At 65.9% G+C, this 15,811-nt stretch overlaps 1 protein-coding gene across 1 annotated transcript in view; it reads right to left on the bottom strand.

The window, feature by feature from the left end:
* The window catches only part of NCOR2 (nuclear receptor corepressor 2), a 169,527-nt gene that overhangs the window by 54,840 nt on the left and 98,876 nt on the right, over positions 1 to 15,811 (bottom strand). The window lies entirely within an intron of this gene.

The raw sequence follows: 15,811 nt of genomic DNA, 5'->3' as shown, positions 1-15,811 counted from the left end.
GCCAAGCCGCGATTTCCTAAAGCCACGTCGCCTTCCCTGTCACCAGCACCCGCCGCTCCCCCATCCCCTCCTGGGGCCACTCACTCACATCCTCTCATCCGCGTCTCCCCCTCGGCCAAGTTTTCCGGAAACATGGGGCAGGGAGGATGCTCCGGGGAGCGGAGCTAGGAGAGGCGGTTGGGGAGGCCGGCGGCCGCGGCGGCTCTGCGAGGCTCCTGCCTGGCGGCTGCTGGCGGCTCAGCTCTGCCTCACATCCTTCTCCGTCCAACGGCGGCGGCGAGGGAGGGAGGGAGGGAAGGAGGGAGGGCTGGCGGGCGGAGGCTGGCTGGAGAAGGGCGGGGAGGCGGCTCTGTGCGCCGCCTGCCCTGGTGGCCCAGGGCTCCTCCAGGGGCCGCTGCCACCCCCGGCTGCCCCGGGGCGGAGAGGTGCCCTTCCCCGAGGGGGGCGGGCAGCGGGAAGTTGCCAGTTGTGCGCGGGTGCCTCTGTGCCAGGCGTCGCCAGGGTGCAGCGGCCACGGCTCCCAGGTACCCGTGTGCCCAAGTGGTGCCAGGCAGGACCCTCCAGACCCCCGAGCTGGGCGAAATCCGGAGACCCAGGCCTGACAGGGCAGCGGTGCCCCCAGCAGCCTGGCTGCACCCCCGGGCGGGGCTCCGATCCTCCTGCTGCCTGACCCAGCAAGCCGCGTCAGGACTGAATGTGACCTCCAGACGGAGGCTCTCGGGAGCGGGCGGGCGGGCGGGGGAGCATGGCAGAGGCCCAGGTTCAGAAGGGGCGGGCCAACTTGGCACTGGCTCCCTCCCTCTCTCCCCATCCCTAGCGGTGGCGGCGTCAGCAGCGGCAAGAACAGATGAGGGTTCCAGAAAAACAGAGCTTCTCCACCCCCGGCAGACGGGGAGCAAACAGCTTCTTCCGCTGTCATCTCTCCGTGCCAGTTCCACCTGCGGTCTGCCCCCCGCCCGGCCTGCTGCTGCCAAGGGCGGCCGGGCCCTCCGTGGGGGACTGTGGGTGGGCAGGGCCGGCTTCGCATTCTGGGGGAAGCTAGGATTGGAAGAGCCTCTTGCGAGAGCTAACGACGTCTCCGACCATTTAGGCTGGGGGGAAGGGCTTGGGGTCCCCCAAGGGTTCCCTGGTGCCGGAGGGTCTGGGGACACCAGCACCTCTCTCCTAGCTCTCTGAGACCCCCCAACAGCCCCATCAGCCTGCTGCCTGAGGACACCTGCGGAAGCACCCAGGCGGCTCCCGGAGGTTGAAAGTTAACTGAGCTGAACTTTGGAGCCCAGATTCAGGCCCGGACTGATTTCCCCGACTCCGGGATCACTAACCTGCTCTTCCCTTCAGCCCTCAGCTTCGCTCTCCCGCCCGTGAAAACCTGGGAGGCAAAAGGCATCCCGTGGCACGACGCCAGGGGAGGGCAACCAGGGATCTAGCTTTTTCCACCTGAGTCCCACACGGGAGGTCGGAGTGAGTTTTTAAGGATGCCAATCCGATCAAGTCACTTCTCTGCTTAAATCTTCCAGTGACCACCAGAAGCTCTTGGGATAAAATCCAAAGGCCTCAGCTGGCCCAGGATGCCCTGGGGAGCTGGCGCCGCCCACCTGTCCGGCCCCTCCTCCGCTCACTCCAGGCAGCCATTTCACTGTGAGCCCCAGGACATTTGCACAAGCTCTTCTTTCTCACACATGAGCCTCAAGTGGCACCTCAGGGAAGCCCTCTTTGACCCCCACCCCCTCCAAAGTGGAGGCTGGAGGGTGCCCTGGACACCCGGGAGCACATCCCACACACGCTCTGGGCTGGCCCAGACAGCAGATTCTGCCAACACACCCTGCGGTCCGGATTCCCTGACCCCACTTCTGATTTCTAAGGAAGGAGTTTTGTTCTGAAGAGTTAGGAGGCAGGAACTAGGAAGTGAAATTGACCAAGACAGGAAGTTAAGCCAGGAGGTCTGAGTCAGGGTCTGGAGTGGGAACCCTGCGAGGGAGCCGGGCGGCCGCAGGGAGGGGGCGCAGAGGGGTGTCTCTACTGCTGGCTGCTCTGGGCACCCCTGGAGCAGCTCCCTGTGCACCATCCGGGGGCCCGGGACACGGCCCCCTGGCTCAAGCGCACCAGACCCCAGAGGGGCCTGTGCCCCTGCCCCGGATCCTTCCCCGAGCTGCCGTCCCCCGTGGGTGCGCAGACCTGTCCTGGCAGCCGGCGCTTGCGGGCACCACCACCCACCTGCGTCCGGGGACGCCGCAGCCGTTCGCTCTGGAGACCCGCCCCCCACCCCGGAAGGACACTAGCCCTCTCCACTCCAGCCAGCTGCATCCAACCCTGAGGTTTCCGGCTCCTTCCAGGGAGAACCCCAGGCTGCCTGAGTGGGGTGCACGTCCCCCGCCGCCCCTCCCCCACCAGCTGCCGTTTTCCCAGAGAAACTCGAGATTTCCTGCCCAAACTACTATCAAAGGGGGGGAAAACATCCAGCCCTCTTAGGCCCGAGTCCTGCCACTTCCTCAATTTGGAAACCCCAAGCCCTGGGGTGGTTCCACAGGCTGCCTTGCGGGCACCTGCTGGGTCCCGCGTCAGGGCTACCAGACTGCTGCCGTCCTCACGGCCCAGGGGACGGACGTGCGCAGGAGGACAGCACACCTGAACTGTTACCCACCTGCGTTTTCTCCCCATCTACTCTCTTTAATACAAGCCCCGGGACCCGCCTGAGCCTCCGCTCCCGCGATCACGCCTGTGAGTCAGACGCACGGCGTGTGGCGGCCGCTTCTGCTCCCGCGCATGGTAAGATACGCTCATTAAGATGAAATAAAGTCGCCTGCGTGCCACCCGGCGCTGCCTCACCTACCACTCTGGGAACGCGCCGCGCCGCACCTTCCAACGCCACGTTCTCCCGTGCAGCAGAGCGAAGCGGGGAGCCACCAGGCCGCGCCCTCGGACGGCCTCCCCACGCGCCACTGTGCGGATACAGGCTCCCCGCTCCGGTCCCAGTCCTCCCACGGGCAAGGCAGAGGCCGTACGGACACCTACGAGCGCACACGCATGTGCGGGGGACCCGCCTCGCCGGGGGACACCTGCCACGTGGTAACAGACATCATCACTGTCGTGTCGACCGCTAGGTGTCTCTGTCCCTGAGTCAGGTCCGACGTGGACGCGGTTTGCAGATGTTCCCCCAGCAGTGAAGATGGGCTGCACGACGCCTGATCCTACCCTCAAGGGCGCCGACCAGGGAGAACGGTCTACTGGACCCCGCCACGCCCGGCTGCACCCCCGGAATGTGCGGAAACCCTGACTGACCCTAACCCTAATCCTAAGTCTGGCCGGGTGGCCAGCAAGCCCGGGATGCGTATCTTCCGTAGCAGTGTCTCTGCAACCCCCGGGTGGAAACGCCACTAATGCCAGCCCTGGGGCGCCGCACTGTCCCCAAACATCAGCCTCCTCGTCACCCACCCTGGGTATGGCCCCGCCTCCCGCAGGGCCCTGACTGACACCAGCGCCCACGCCTGTGTGCTAACCACTGCGCCACGCTGCCCCGCCCCCCCCGGGCCTCGTGCGTGGGCTGCTCCCCTTTAGCGGTGCCCATGGTGGGCACAGCACCAGACTTTGATAACACGCCCGTGGTGGGGGAGGTCCCGCTCCCTCAGGCTCCAAGCTGGGGGCTTGCGCCTCCCTTCCCCACCCCTCTCTGCGTCTTAGACTCTTTATCCGCTAAAGCCAATCAAGCCTCACGCAGGGCGATCACCTGCCCCTCCCCGCTCCCCCGGAGAGGCCAGGCCGCCAGCAGGCCGTGAGTTCCCAGGGGAGACTTCTGGGCTCATGGGGGGCCACCAGGGCCTGACCCCTGCAGCACCCTCCCCTGTGGGCCACTCACCTCTGCCCTCTCCCCTTGGCAGGCAGGCCCCTGGAGGCCAGGCGGCCCAGAGGTGGGCCAGGGCCTATCCCCGGCCTGGCTGGTGTGACGATGGCCTGCCGGGGGCCTTCCCACCTCTCCACAGCAGGGTCTCTGCCTGCCAGCGAAGGGGGCTGGGGGCCGAGGAGCTGCGGGCAGAGCCCTGAGCCTCTCTCACAGCTGGGTGGAGACTCCCAGCCAGGCCGGGCTGACCTTTCCCAGGGGAACCAGAGTCCCTCATCCCAGCCCAGGCCTGCCCTGCCCCTCCCTCCCGGGGTGGTGCAGAGCCCAGGGCAGGCAGCCAGCTCCCTGGGGCTGCCCGCTTCCTAGGAAGGTGCCCCCTGCACATGCCCAGCCCCCACGCCGCAGGAGCCCCGGGGCAGGCAGCCGTGACCCCGTGCGTGACCCCGTGCGCACAAGGCGGCAAGGCAGGATCCTGTGGGTCATTGTGTCCCTGGCCCCTCCCCCAGTCCCCCCCATGCTCTTAGAACAATAGCCAAACCGTCCCACAGCTGGCAAGGCCCCTCTACCCCGTCTCTCCCCTTCCCTCTCTGGATTTCAACAGCTTCTCACAAGACCACACTGTCCCTGCAACAGGGCCTTTGCACATGCTGTTCCCTCTGCCGGATGCCCTTTCCTCCTTCCCTAGCAGGTCAACAGTAGCCAGGTTGCTGGACTGACTCACTCAATCCTCACACCAGCCCCATCCCTACTCGACGACAAGAGTGCTGGGTTCAAATCCCAGCTCCACCACTTCACAGCTGTGTGACCCTCAGCGGCTCACTAAATGTCTCTGGGCCTTGGTTTCCTCACTTGGATAAAGAAACTAATGATAGCGCCTGCCTCGTGACGTTGGCAAAGGTCAAGCGACTTCATGCGTGTAAGGCATCGAGCAGTTCCCAGCACCCGGGAAGGGCCGCGCAGCCTTCCCTGCTGCGATTATCTTTTCAGGATTGGGGTGTCAGCCCGGCGGCCCCTTCCTCTGGGTGGCCCTGACCGGGTGGCCCCCAGCACCGCGGAACCCCCTCCAGCTGTCATCGTACCCGTGCCCAGTAGACCACTTAGCCGCGACCCTCACCCCCAGGCACGGGGGTGCCGAGGCCCAGAGGAGCAGGCTCCTGCTCTCCGTCAGGCCCCGAGAGAGGCAGAGCCGGGACCAACCCCAGGAAGAAAGGCTCCGGAGTCTGTGCACTGAGCTGCAAGCCTGCTGCTTCTGAGCGCCTACTGTATACCAAGAACCGTACATCCTTGGCTTGTTCCACCCTTAAGCTGCCCCTGGGAGGTGCATCCAGCCTCATTTTAGGGACTGAGGGACACTGAGGGTGAGACAGAGGCGGGCCAGGCCCAGGTCCCAGGGCTAAGGTGCTGCCTGTGGCCACAGTGGTGACAGGGAGCTCAGCACGCCCAAGGCATCACCGCCCGAAGCGCTCCCGTTGGCTCTTGCCCAGACCCGTGGTGGGGGAGCACCGGGTTGGACCGTGCACCCCAAAGCCTCTCGTCCACCAGCGCCCGGGACCGGACTCCCGTTCTCAGAAGGGTCTTGCAGGCGTGCTCCGGCACAGCTGAGGTCCCGCTGGACCGCGGCGGGCGCTCACGAGGAGGAGATTTGGACAGACGCACAGGGAGGGGCTGCGTGCGGAGGGCAGCAAAGCCCGAGTGACGCAGCCTCGAGTCAAGGCATGCCGAGGGCTGCCGGCAGCAGCAGGAGGCCACACGCAGAGAGCAAGGAGCCTCCCCTCGCGCCCTGGGGGGCAGCCCGGCCCTGCGGACACCTTGAATTCGGACTCCAGGACAGGGAGGGAATACACTTCTGTCGTTTAAAGCCACCAGTTTTCAGTCCTTTGTCATGGCAGACAGGGAACTGACACGGTGAGGACTCCTTTAATTCCCACCCCACAGATGAAGAAACTGAGGCACGGATTCGCTGGCTGACCTGCCTGAGGTCACAGAGCTAGAACATCTAGAGCCTGAGATCTGGTTTCCCTGCGGGGGCCGGGGGCCCTCTGCAGCTCATCCGCCACGGCCGGGCCACTGAAGGCTTCCCCAGGTGCCTCAGGCCGGCTCGGGGGTCGCAAGGCCCCGGGACACCCGGCTGCTCACCTGCCCCGGCCCCGAGCACCCGTCTCGCTCAGGACCTGGGCTGCGGCACCGCAACGACGGGTGCAGGCCTCCCGCCTCGGGCACAGCCGGTCCCTGGGTCCTCTTCTAACTCCGGGTTTCTGAGGGCTGAGCGGGGGGCTCCGGAACATTCCTAGCTTCCCCTCCCCCACCCGCTACCAGCACCTGCCTCCCCTCCCCTCCCCTGCCTGGAACACACAGCCATTAGCAGCCACCCTGAGCAGTAATCGTCCAGACTGCTGCAATTCACGGCAGACGAGCGCGCCGGCGCGAGGCATTATCACAAATGTCACCGCACAGGGCCTCCGCGGCACGGCCCCCATGGGACCTGCTCACTGCCGTCTCTGCGGGCAGGACCCGGGATGAGCTCACCGCCGTCGCCGAGGACCCAACCTTGAGACGGTGGGGCACACTCCCGTCCCCGCCGGTGAGTCATCCCCGGCCGTCCTCCCAACCTCCGGATCTGCCCTTCTGGAAGGAAGGCAGAGGGCGGCCAACGACTCTCGGTTCCCGGGCAACAGGGAAGGAGCCACGGCAACACCACGACACACACCAGGGGGACCGAGAGGCCATCCGACCACGGGCTGGCCGTCCTGGGACGTCCACGCAGGGTCCTCCAGCGGGCGGATCCCGGGGCGACCTCCTGGCTGAGGGCCAGAGCCTGGGGACTCGCATGTGAGCGGCAAACTCGCGCTCACACGGACGCGCAGTGGCCCGGCTCGCGACAGCCGAACACGGAAACCACCACACGTCCACGCACAGCCGGCCCACGCACGCGGCGGAGCGTTGCTCAGCCATGTGAAGCTGTGTCTACGAACCTCAGAAACGCCACGGCCCGTGACAGAAGGCAGATGCGGACGGCCACACGCTGCAGGATCCGTTCACACAGAACGTCCCCACGGGCACAGCCACGGAGACAGAAGGCGCATCAGCGGCGGCCGGCGGGGCCGCGGGCGGGGCGAGCCGGAGAGTGACCGCTAATGGGTCCAGGATTTCCGTCTGGGGTGATAAAAAGTTCTGGAACGCGACACCGGGGAGGGCTGCCACACCGTGGATGTACTTAACACCACTGAACCGTTCCCTTAAATCGCACGTTACGTGTATCATATCAAAATTAAGTCAAAGGGGAGGAACAAAAAACACCGCACAATTTCAGCAAAGCCTCTTTCATAGCCCACGGTGACATCCACACAGAGACCGCAGGTGGGCACGAAAGACAGAGAAACAGCGTAACGGCCCTTGGGGCTGGCGGCACCCCGCGCCCCGTGCGCTGCAGGCAGCCCTGCCCCGCGAGACCTCCTCGCACGCACGGAGACGAAACCTCGACCTGCCGTGGCCACCGGCGGCTGAATGATGCCATGGTCCCTCCGGCTCCTTCCTCCAGGCCCACCTCGGCTGGGGGCTCCGAGGAGAGAGGACCCTGTGGGTGGAGGTGGAGGGCCCGGGAAGCAGCCCCCGGACGAGAGGCGGGGTCGCGGAGGGCCTTCCCAGGCCGCGGCTGCTCCCGGGCAGTTTCTGAAACCCAGCGCCCAGCGCGAGGGACCCTCAGCAAGCCCCGCAGCCGGGTGGAGGGCAGGGCGGGGCCCGGACAGCCCGTGGCCCAGGCTGTTCTCAGACACTCCTGCCCCGCTGTGCCCGGGGCCCTCGCCATAAAGGCCGTTTGTTCCCTCCGGGAGTCACGACCTGGAGCTTTTCGCACAAAAAAACTGCACAGCAGAGACGGGGCTTTTCGCACAAAAAAACTGCACAGCAGAGACGGGGCCTGGGCCTGGCAGGGCCGTGTGGGCCAAGAGCCAGGAGGCCTGGGCTTGGTCCCGGCCCCGTGCAGCAGCTCCGGACGCGGGGCCGTCCCTGGCCTCTGCTCCTTGGTTGCCCGGCCGTAAACAGGGACGGGGGCAGGGACAGGCCCTTCCTCTCGGGGTCAAGAGAAATGAGAGGGCACGGCCGCCGTGGGCTCTGCGCAGGGTACGGGCAAGGAGCAGAGTGGTTCACCCCGACTCGGCCCTTCCTTGGGTCCTCACAGCCAACCTGGATGGCCCCCCACTTCACAGACATGCAAACCAAGGCCACTGAGCTGGAAGTGAAGGGCTCCGCTACCCAGGCTCCAGCAAGCATGCCTGTGGCTCCCAGGGAGACGGCGGGGTCGATCGCGCGTTGCACACCATCCGGCCACAGCCGAGAGGGGTGCAGGCGCAAGAGGTGCCGGACCCCGGCTGCCACCCCGCGGCACCACACGAAGGCACCTGCCAGCCAGGAGTGGCGTCTGCAGCAGCACCCACGCACGCCGGATCCCGGCATCGCCACGGTTCGGTCTCGGGACTTGCCACGTGGGGCACTCCCATGACTGACCCGGACAACCCAGGCGTGCCCGGCGACAGCACGCTTGCGCCTAGGATGGGGGCCTCCAAGGCTCTGCATAAGGGCCGGACACCCGTGTGAGGACCGCAGCAAGGACACCAGCAAGCGCTGCCTGCCCCGGGGCATCCAGGTAGGCTGCCGCCACTCCGTCCACAGGGGTCACCTGGAAGCGCTGACTGACCACGTGCACAGCACGAGCTGGGTGGTCCTGAGCCACACCCAGCGTCACACAGACAAGCAGGACACTGCAGCCGCACAGACTCATTTTCTAGAAGGTAACACTGAGGCTCTGAGGAGACGTGACCAACAAGAACAGAGCCCACCCCCTTGACCTCACCCCAGGCCCTGGGTCAACGTCCTCCCGGCCGCACGCGCTGCGCCCAGGATGCAGACGGGGGCGCTGACGCTGCCCGGCGCCCTCACCTTTCTTGGCTGTTTCCATTTCTTCTTCGGTCCAGCGGGAGCTCTCGTTCATCTCCATCGAGGCTGAAAAGGAAGGCACGCATTGCTGGCGGTGGCCCAGAGGGGAGGCACCCGGCCCTCTGCACAGACGGGCTCCTCTCCCCCTCGGAGCCGGGGAGGGAGGGGACGGGGCCTCGATGGCATGAGCTCACAGCTCTGAACCCCGAGGGGAGGCCACGTTTCAGACGCCCCCTCCCAGCCAATCCCCTCCTCGGTGCCCCACTCTGGAGCCCCCGCCGGGCCGGGCCAGGCACCGTGCTGAGCCGATCCCCATGCGTCACTTGGGGCCAACCTCCATGTGACCCATGGAGACGGGGGGGGGGGACGACATGCAGTCAGCCCATTTCACAGATGGGGAAACTGAGGCGGTCGGGGGTCTCAACCGTGACAGCTGCTGCTGTGAGCACCTGGCTGAGAAGGCGCATCCCCCCGGGGACATGGTGACGGTGTGGGGCAGCAGGGGCAGCAGCTCCCATGGAGCCAACTGCTCTGTGCTGTGGGGGCCGCCCTGGGCACTGCGGCTGTCCCAACATTCCCCAGGGGTAAAACCGTCCCTGGTAGAGACCTCTGCTCTGGAGGGTCACAATTCCACTCCCCCCAACCCGGTAGGAGGAGGGGCTCGTTGTGTCATTCAGAAGGGACGCAGCCCTGCCCCGGGTCGGGTGCAGGTGGCCACGTCGCTCCCACGGCACTAGTTGTAAGCTTCTGCTCCGAGCCCCCCTGGGTGTGAGCCTGGCCCTTTCTTTCAAGTCGCTTACGCGCCATGTCGGGGGCGGACAGGGGGACGTCAGCTTCGTGGACTCAGCGCCTGGAACAGCGCCAGGCACAGAGTGAGTGCTTGACAGAGGCTGGCTGGGGAGGGGGGCGTCCCACAGGAGGGAGCGGGGAGACGGCCCCCACCCCCACGGGCAGCCCTGGTCCCTGCCACACAGCCTGGGCTGCTCCAGGATCTCACCGACTCCCCTTCCTTCCCACGGGACCCCCAGAGGCAGGCGGTGAAAGCTGGGGAGGCCCCAGGGCTGTGTTTTCCGCCCTGCAGCCCGGCCCCCTGCCTCAGCCTGGGGTCCGAGAGGACTATGCCCATGGACCAGGAACCAGCACGCTTCTACAGAAAGCCCTTCCGCCCGGGGCCTCCCAGCACGCCACCACCAAAGGGCAGCCGGCAAACACCTACGGAAGCTGCACGGGGTTTGTGGCCAGTAGGGCTGGGTTCAAATCCTGACAAACTCTGTGACTTAGGGACACAGTGTCCCTTCTCTAAGCCTCAAGTAGCCCATTTATGAAATGGGTCCAAACTACTTCTCTTGGGAAGAGGGAGCAGGTGCCTGGCCCAGACCCCAGGGGGAAGGAGGTGTCTGTGAGAGATGAAGCATCATCTCCACCAGCTCCACCCCGGGAAGGAGCCCTAAGAACCGGCCCTGGGTGGGTCCCGCAGGGGCGGCAGGGACAGCCCCAGACTGCCAAAATAGGTGCAGAGACAACAGACACGCACGGCTGCCCCCTGTGGCCGAACTTGGGAACTGCTGCTCAATTCCTCGCTTTTCCCCCTTTTTGGGAGGGGAGCGTGGCACAGAGCACCAGGGCGCGAACGCCGCTCCGAGCCGAAGGGGAAACTGAGGCCCACAGCAGTGAAGATATGAGCTCAGATGCCCACAGGGCCGGAGCGGGCACCGTCAGAACCTACACCTTTCTAAGCAGGGGTGGAGGCTGCTCAGCTCGCAACAGGGGCTGTCTCGGGGAAACGCGTGCCGAGTGTGACCAGGTCTGATGATGTAAAAGTCAGGACAAGACACCCAGAATGGGCGACCTGGACTCCTGCGGGACACGCCCCAGCTCTGAAATCACAGTGGCCGAAGCCACTGAGTTCTTCCCACACCCCAGGCGCTGTTCTAGGCTCTGCCCACGTGGAAGTTACTAAAGACCTTCCTCCCACGGTTAGAGGTGGCCACCCACTTTCCCCACCGTGCAGATGAGGACACAGAGGCACAGAGAGGTCGAGCAACTCACCCTGGGGCCACACAGCGCACTCCGTAGCTGAGGCTGGGACCCAACCCCTCAGCCGCTGCCGGTTAACCCAAACCCCACGCAGCGTCCGCACGAGCCAAGCCCGCGCTGCCCAGCCCCCGGCTCACCCAGCTCGGCGCTCTGCTGAGGGGTGACGGCCTCCTCGCTGTTGGCCTCGTTGGCCATGGAGCGGGTGATGCGGCCTTTGCGCCGGCCCTGGCTGTTGGCGGTTTTGCGGCCTTTGGAGGCCACTGCCTCCTTCTCGTCGTTGTCCTCCCCCGAGGTGTCGTCTGTCTTCTCCCTGACGGCCAGAGAGGGGAGACAGGGCGGACCCGCTGAGCCACCGGAGCCGACCTCCCCGTCAGCTTGCTCTGCCCCGCACCGGCCGCCCGCTCTCGCGTGCTGAGCGGACGCCAGGAAGAGGGGTGAGCCAGGGCGGGGCTGGCGGGTGGCAGCCCGCAAGGACCCTCCCTGCCCTGGAACTGGGGCACAGCTGCGACAAGGGGCGTGCACCTGGCCAGGCGGCTACCCGGATGGGGCTTTATTCCCCGAACGGGAGGCGTGGGGGCCGTCGGCAAGGCCATTTACACGCCAAACAGATGCTCCCGCCATCTGTCTACGAGACTCTCTGCCGAGGCCCTGGGGGGCGCGGGCGGGTAGCAATCTACAAGGCCATTTTATTCGTGGCAGGAGAAAGGCTCCGTGTAAACGTGGCCGCTGTGCCTTGAGGAACCGCGGCAGGCCCGGCAGGGGTGGACTCCGCGGCAGGATTCATCGCCCGCCCTCCCATTCGCCATTCATCTTGCTGAAAGGGCCTCGCTGGAAGCCTCTGGGAGAGGGGCAGGGGAGCCAGATGTTCTCTGAAGCCACATTCCTGAGCTGTTACAGGTACCTGGCGCTCAGGCGCGCCGGCCCCTCCTCCCGCTGGCCGTGTGCCCGCAGCCCCCCAGGCACGGGGGCGTCAGGGCCCGAGGCGAGGCCGTGCCTTCATCTGCGAGAACGCACGCTGACATCCATAGTTCTAAAGGTGAGCGCCGCCTGCACGCCCAGTCCCCCCAAGCTGCTCTGATCCCCCTCCTGGCGCCTCAGGAGACGGGGAGGGGGAGGGGAGGCTGAGACTTCCGAAGTCATTGCCTGGATTTATTAGCTCGGGAGTGGGGCTCGGATGAGCTATCTGCCTCCGCAGTCTCAGAGGACTGGAGGGGGAGAGGGAGGCGCTGTCCGGGACAGCCAGCCAATCCCGTCCTCAGCCCCCTGCCCAGCCCCCTGGCTGTGCCCCGGCCAGGGCCGTACTTGATCAGTTCCTCCTTGTCGTTCTCCACCTCTGGCTTCTCGTCCTCCTTCTCCCCCTCCTTCTCCTTCTCATCTTTCTCCTCCTGGCTGCTCCGGGGCATCTGCTGCTGCTGCTGCTGCTGCTGCTGCTGCTGCTGCTGCTGTTGGCAGGGAGGGCAGGGAAGAGGGGAGAGAAGAACACAGTGAGGCACGTGGATCTGCGCACCTGGGCAGGAGGGCGCTGGGGGAAAGGAGGGGAAACCACAGAGTCAGCCCAAGGGGAGGCCAGGGCCAGCTGGTGGGAGCTGGGGACAGGCCGCGGCCTGGGGTCCTGTGGTCCACAGGGCCTGAGGGGAAGAGTAGGAAGCACTGGTGTCAGATGCCCTGGGTTCGATTCCTGCCTCCCCTGCTTAGTGGCTGTGTGACCTTAGAGGAGGGTCTTAACCTCTCTGTGCTCTGATTTCTTCGCTTTTAAAACAGGGGTATTCAGCATGCTTGTACCTCAGCCAGGGGCCGGGGGGCTGCAATGAGAGAATCCTTACGTGGCACTGAGGATGGCACCCGGCACCGATATTTGAGAGGCGCAGGAGTGATTTGCGCCAGAGTGAGGGGCTCTGGTCGGCCCCAGGCATGGGCGGGGAAGCATCCAGGAATCTGGGGACGCAGCGCTGACGCCCAGCCCTGCCCCTGCCAAAGCTCAGGCCACCTCACTAAGCCTCGGTCTCCAAGTCTGCAAAAGGGAGAGGTGGGGGGATGCCCCCAATTCCCCGGAGCCGCCAGGACGGCCCCAGGCCTGTCTGAAGGTGGCTGCCCAGATGCTGGCAGCCCCACAGGGAGCAGAACAAGCCCATGTTCCGGGCAGGTCGAGGGGCTCAGGGCCAGGCCCGCCTGCTCACTCCGGCCTGTCATCGCGCCTGCCCCAGTCGCTCTGGGCACGAGGGCCGCCAAGGCAGAGGAGGAAGCGGAGTGGCCAGCTGCTCCCAGCGCCGCCTCCCGACTTCCTTCCGTCCCGCCCGATTTCTCTGATCAGGCGCAGACTGATTTTCTTGGCCGCCCAAGGTCCTCCCTGCAGGCAGCTGCCAAACCAGACCATCTTTCCATCCCGTGGAGCCAAGTGAAATAAAAATAAACCCCGAGAGCCCCGCTACGTGTACGGGGGGCACAGTCACAGCACTCTCCAAACCAGGGGTGACAAACCCCAGGCAGACGGAAAAGGAGGGGACCGGGGCGTGAGAGCCCCTTTCTCCTGCCAGGGCCTGACGCCCGCCCAGCGCACGGGGCCCTCTCGGCCCTCCTCGGAGCCCGGGGGCCACCACGGGCACCCCGCGGACGCCACGTCACAGGCGAGGGTCTGCCCACTGCAGGTGGCCGCGGCTCTCAGAGGCTGCTGCTGGTTCCGCTCCGGAGCCTCCTGGCCGGGATCCACTCTCTTTGCCCCAAGAATCCGCCCCAGCTCCCACGCCCCGTGTTCTGTAAGCAGACGGGGGGGCAGAGCCGCCTGACCTGAACAGCTGCCCCCACCCCACGTCACTGCCGAGTCCCGACAGATGGCCCTGCGTCCTTGGACCAGCCCGTGCTCCCTCTCCTAACCGCAAACCCTCAGACGCACGGGCTCGACCTTTACGCAGCCCAGAGCGGTGGCACCTCTCGCGCCCGACAGGAGACGCCCCTCTGGGAGCTGGCCCGGCAGGTGGGAGCCGGGGCAGAGGTGTTCCAGTTTGCTCCGACACAGTGTCGCCTCTCCGCATCCGCCTGACTGGGCAGTGGCGGTGAGCGGGTGCTGCGGACCAGGGCCCAGGGTGGTAGGGAGAAGACTGTGTGGCTGTCTGGGGAGGGAGTCCCGCCCGGTGGGCTGCCCCACACGGATGGCGTCTCCACCCTGGCTTTGGGACGGCCAGGATCCGACACCAGGGCCAGGGTCTGTGCAGGGCGGAGCTTGGTCCCCACCCCGGCTGCAGCACCCCTCCCAACGAGAGCGGCAGCCACGTGGGCCGCCCTCTCGTGGCACCTATCCACCGGCCCCTGGATCCAGGCCAGTGGGGGCCCCCTGAGCCTGGGGCCTCACCACGGATCGATCAGTAACCAGCACCCACACGGCCAGCAGGTGCAGCTCCGCACCCGAGGCTGGCAGCGTGGCCGGCTGGAGAGGCGCGTCCGCACCGGGCCTGAGCTCGGAGCCTTCCCTGCCACGTGGCTCCTCCGCACCCTCAGAAGAGCCGCACCAAGGGAGGGCGCAGGGGAGACGCTCACGGACACCCGAGGCCGCGTCTCCGGAGCGCTCACTGGCCGCCGGCGCCATTCTGTGCATGGGATGCTGGCAGGCTCCCAGCATCCCTCAGGAAGCCCCAGGAGGATGATGAAGATGAAAGCAGCATTGGCGGCGGCAGCCTGTGGGGACCGCCCCACCCCACCCCGGGCACCATGCCCATCCGCCGAGTGCCCTTAACTGACCCGAGACAGGAGGGCCATGGTCGCCACCCCTATTATGCAGAGGAAGAAACTGAGGCTGAGGCAAAGCTTCAAAGTCTTAGAGCAGGATGGGGACGCCCTGGGGTGCGAGGGCGTGGTCCTGCCGTCCCCAAAGCCCTGGCTGACAGGCTCACCTCTGGCTGGGATCTGGGCTTCAGGACCCCATCCCTTTCTGCTGACCCCACCTGTCCCCAGCTCAAGACTCCCTGGGCCCTGCCCGTGACCCCGTTCCCCTGCATGGTGGAACCCCATGGCATTCATCACGGTGCTGGCTGACGGCCTCCTCTGCAGGAGAGGAAACTGAGGCACAGAGAGGGGAGCAGCGATGCTGCTACACTGCAGGGCCAGGATCGCAGCCGGCACACTAACTGCCATGTGAGTTGTATTTAACTCACGCTGTTTTGACCCCGGGGCCTCAGGAAACACACGTAACTCACACGTCTCTACCTCAGGAGCCGCGTGAACTATTTTTCAAGGTGCGTATAACTCACGCACAGAAAACAATAAAAAATAATTTTTCATTAAATTAGAAAGGATCGTTTTGTTTTCGAAGTTTTTATTCTATTTTCGTAATAAAACACCGTGGCCCCAAGGAAAACATTTCTTGTTTCTAGCATGGCAGTCGACGTGCGAGAGTCTGAGTTCCGCCCGACCCCAGCTATGCCTGGCCCCTGCCGGGACCCCCACGCCCGTCTCCCAGCCCTCGGCCAGCAGTGTCCCAGGTCACGGTCCCCAAGCCCGTGCCATCTGACGCGAGGTCAGCAGTCCCTGTCGGCACTAGAACCTGGTCATGGTTTCCGTTCTTTTCCCATCGGGGTGCTGCAATCCTGGCGCCAGGCCCTGCCCCCTCCTTCCCCTCCCTGACAGCAAAGGCAGGGGCAGGGGCCTCCCCCTTCCCCCACCCCCCAGGCACACGCCCTCCGGGGCCGCCCTGGAGCCGTGGACGGGCTCCTCGCTTCCTGTGGCCCAAGCCCCGTCCCCCCGGGGGAGGCGCCGCTGCTCCCGGCACCGAGCCACTCCAGCGGGGAGGACGAGTGGGAGAAATGCCAGGGCAGCCCTGGCCTCAAAACACGCTGTCCCGCGGGAGAGACCCCGTCAGCCCTATGAGCGACATGTGCCCGGCCCCGAGGTGGTGACACGGGAGGCCGCTCCCACTCGCTCCTGGGAGACTCACGCGGGGAGAGGGAGGCCCCAGATCACAGCTCCCCAGGAGGCGCTGAGTCGACCCGGCCAGCCGGCTCTGCCCTCTAAAGTGTG

This window comes from Propithecus coquereli, unplaced genomic scaffold (genome assembly GCF_000956105.1).
Source record: "Propithecus coquereli isolate 6110/MARCELLA unplaced genomic scaffold, Pcoq_1.0 Scaffold81, whole genome shotgun sequence".
NCBI classification, from domain to species: Eukaryota; Metazoa; Chordata; class Mammalia; order Primates; family Indriidae; genus Propithecus; species Propithecus coquereli.
The sequence above is the reverse complement of the archived record's forward strand: the minus strand, read 5'-3'. Positions and strand labels throughout refer to the sequence as shown.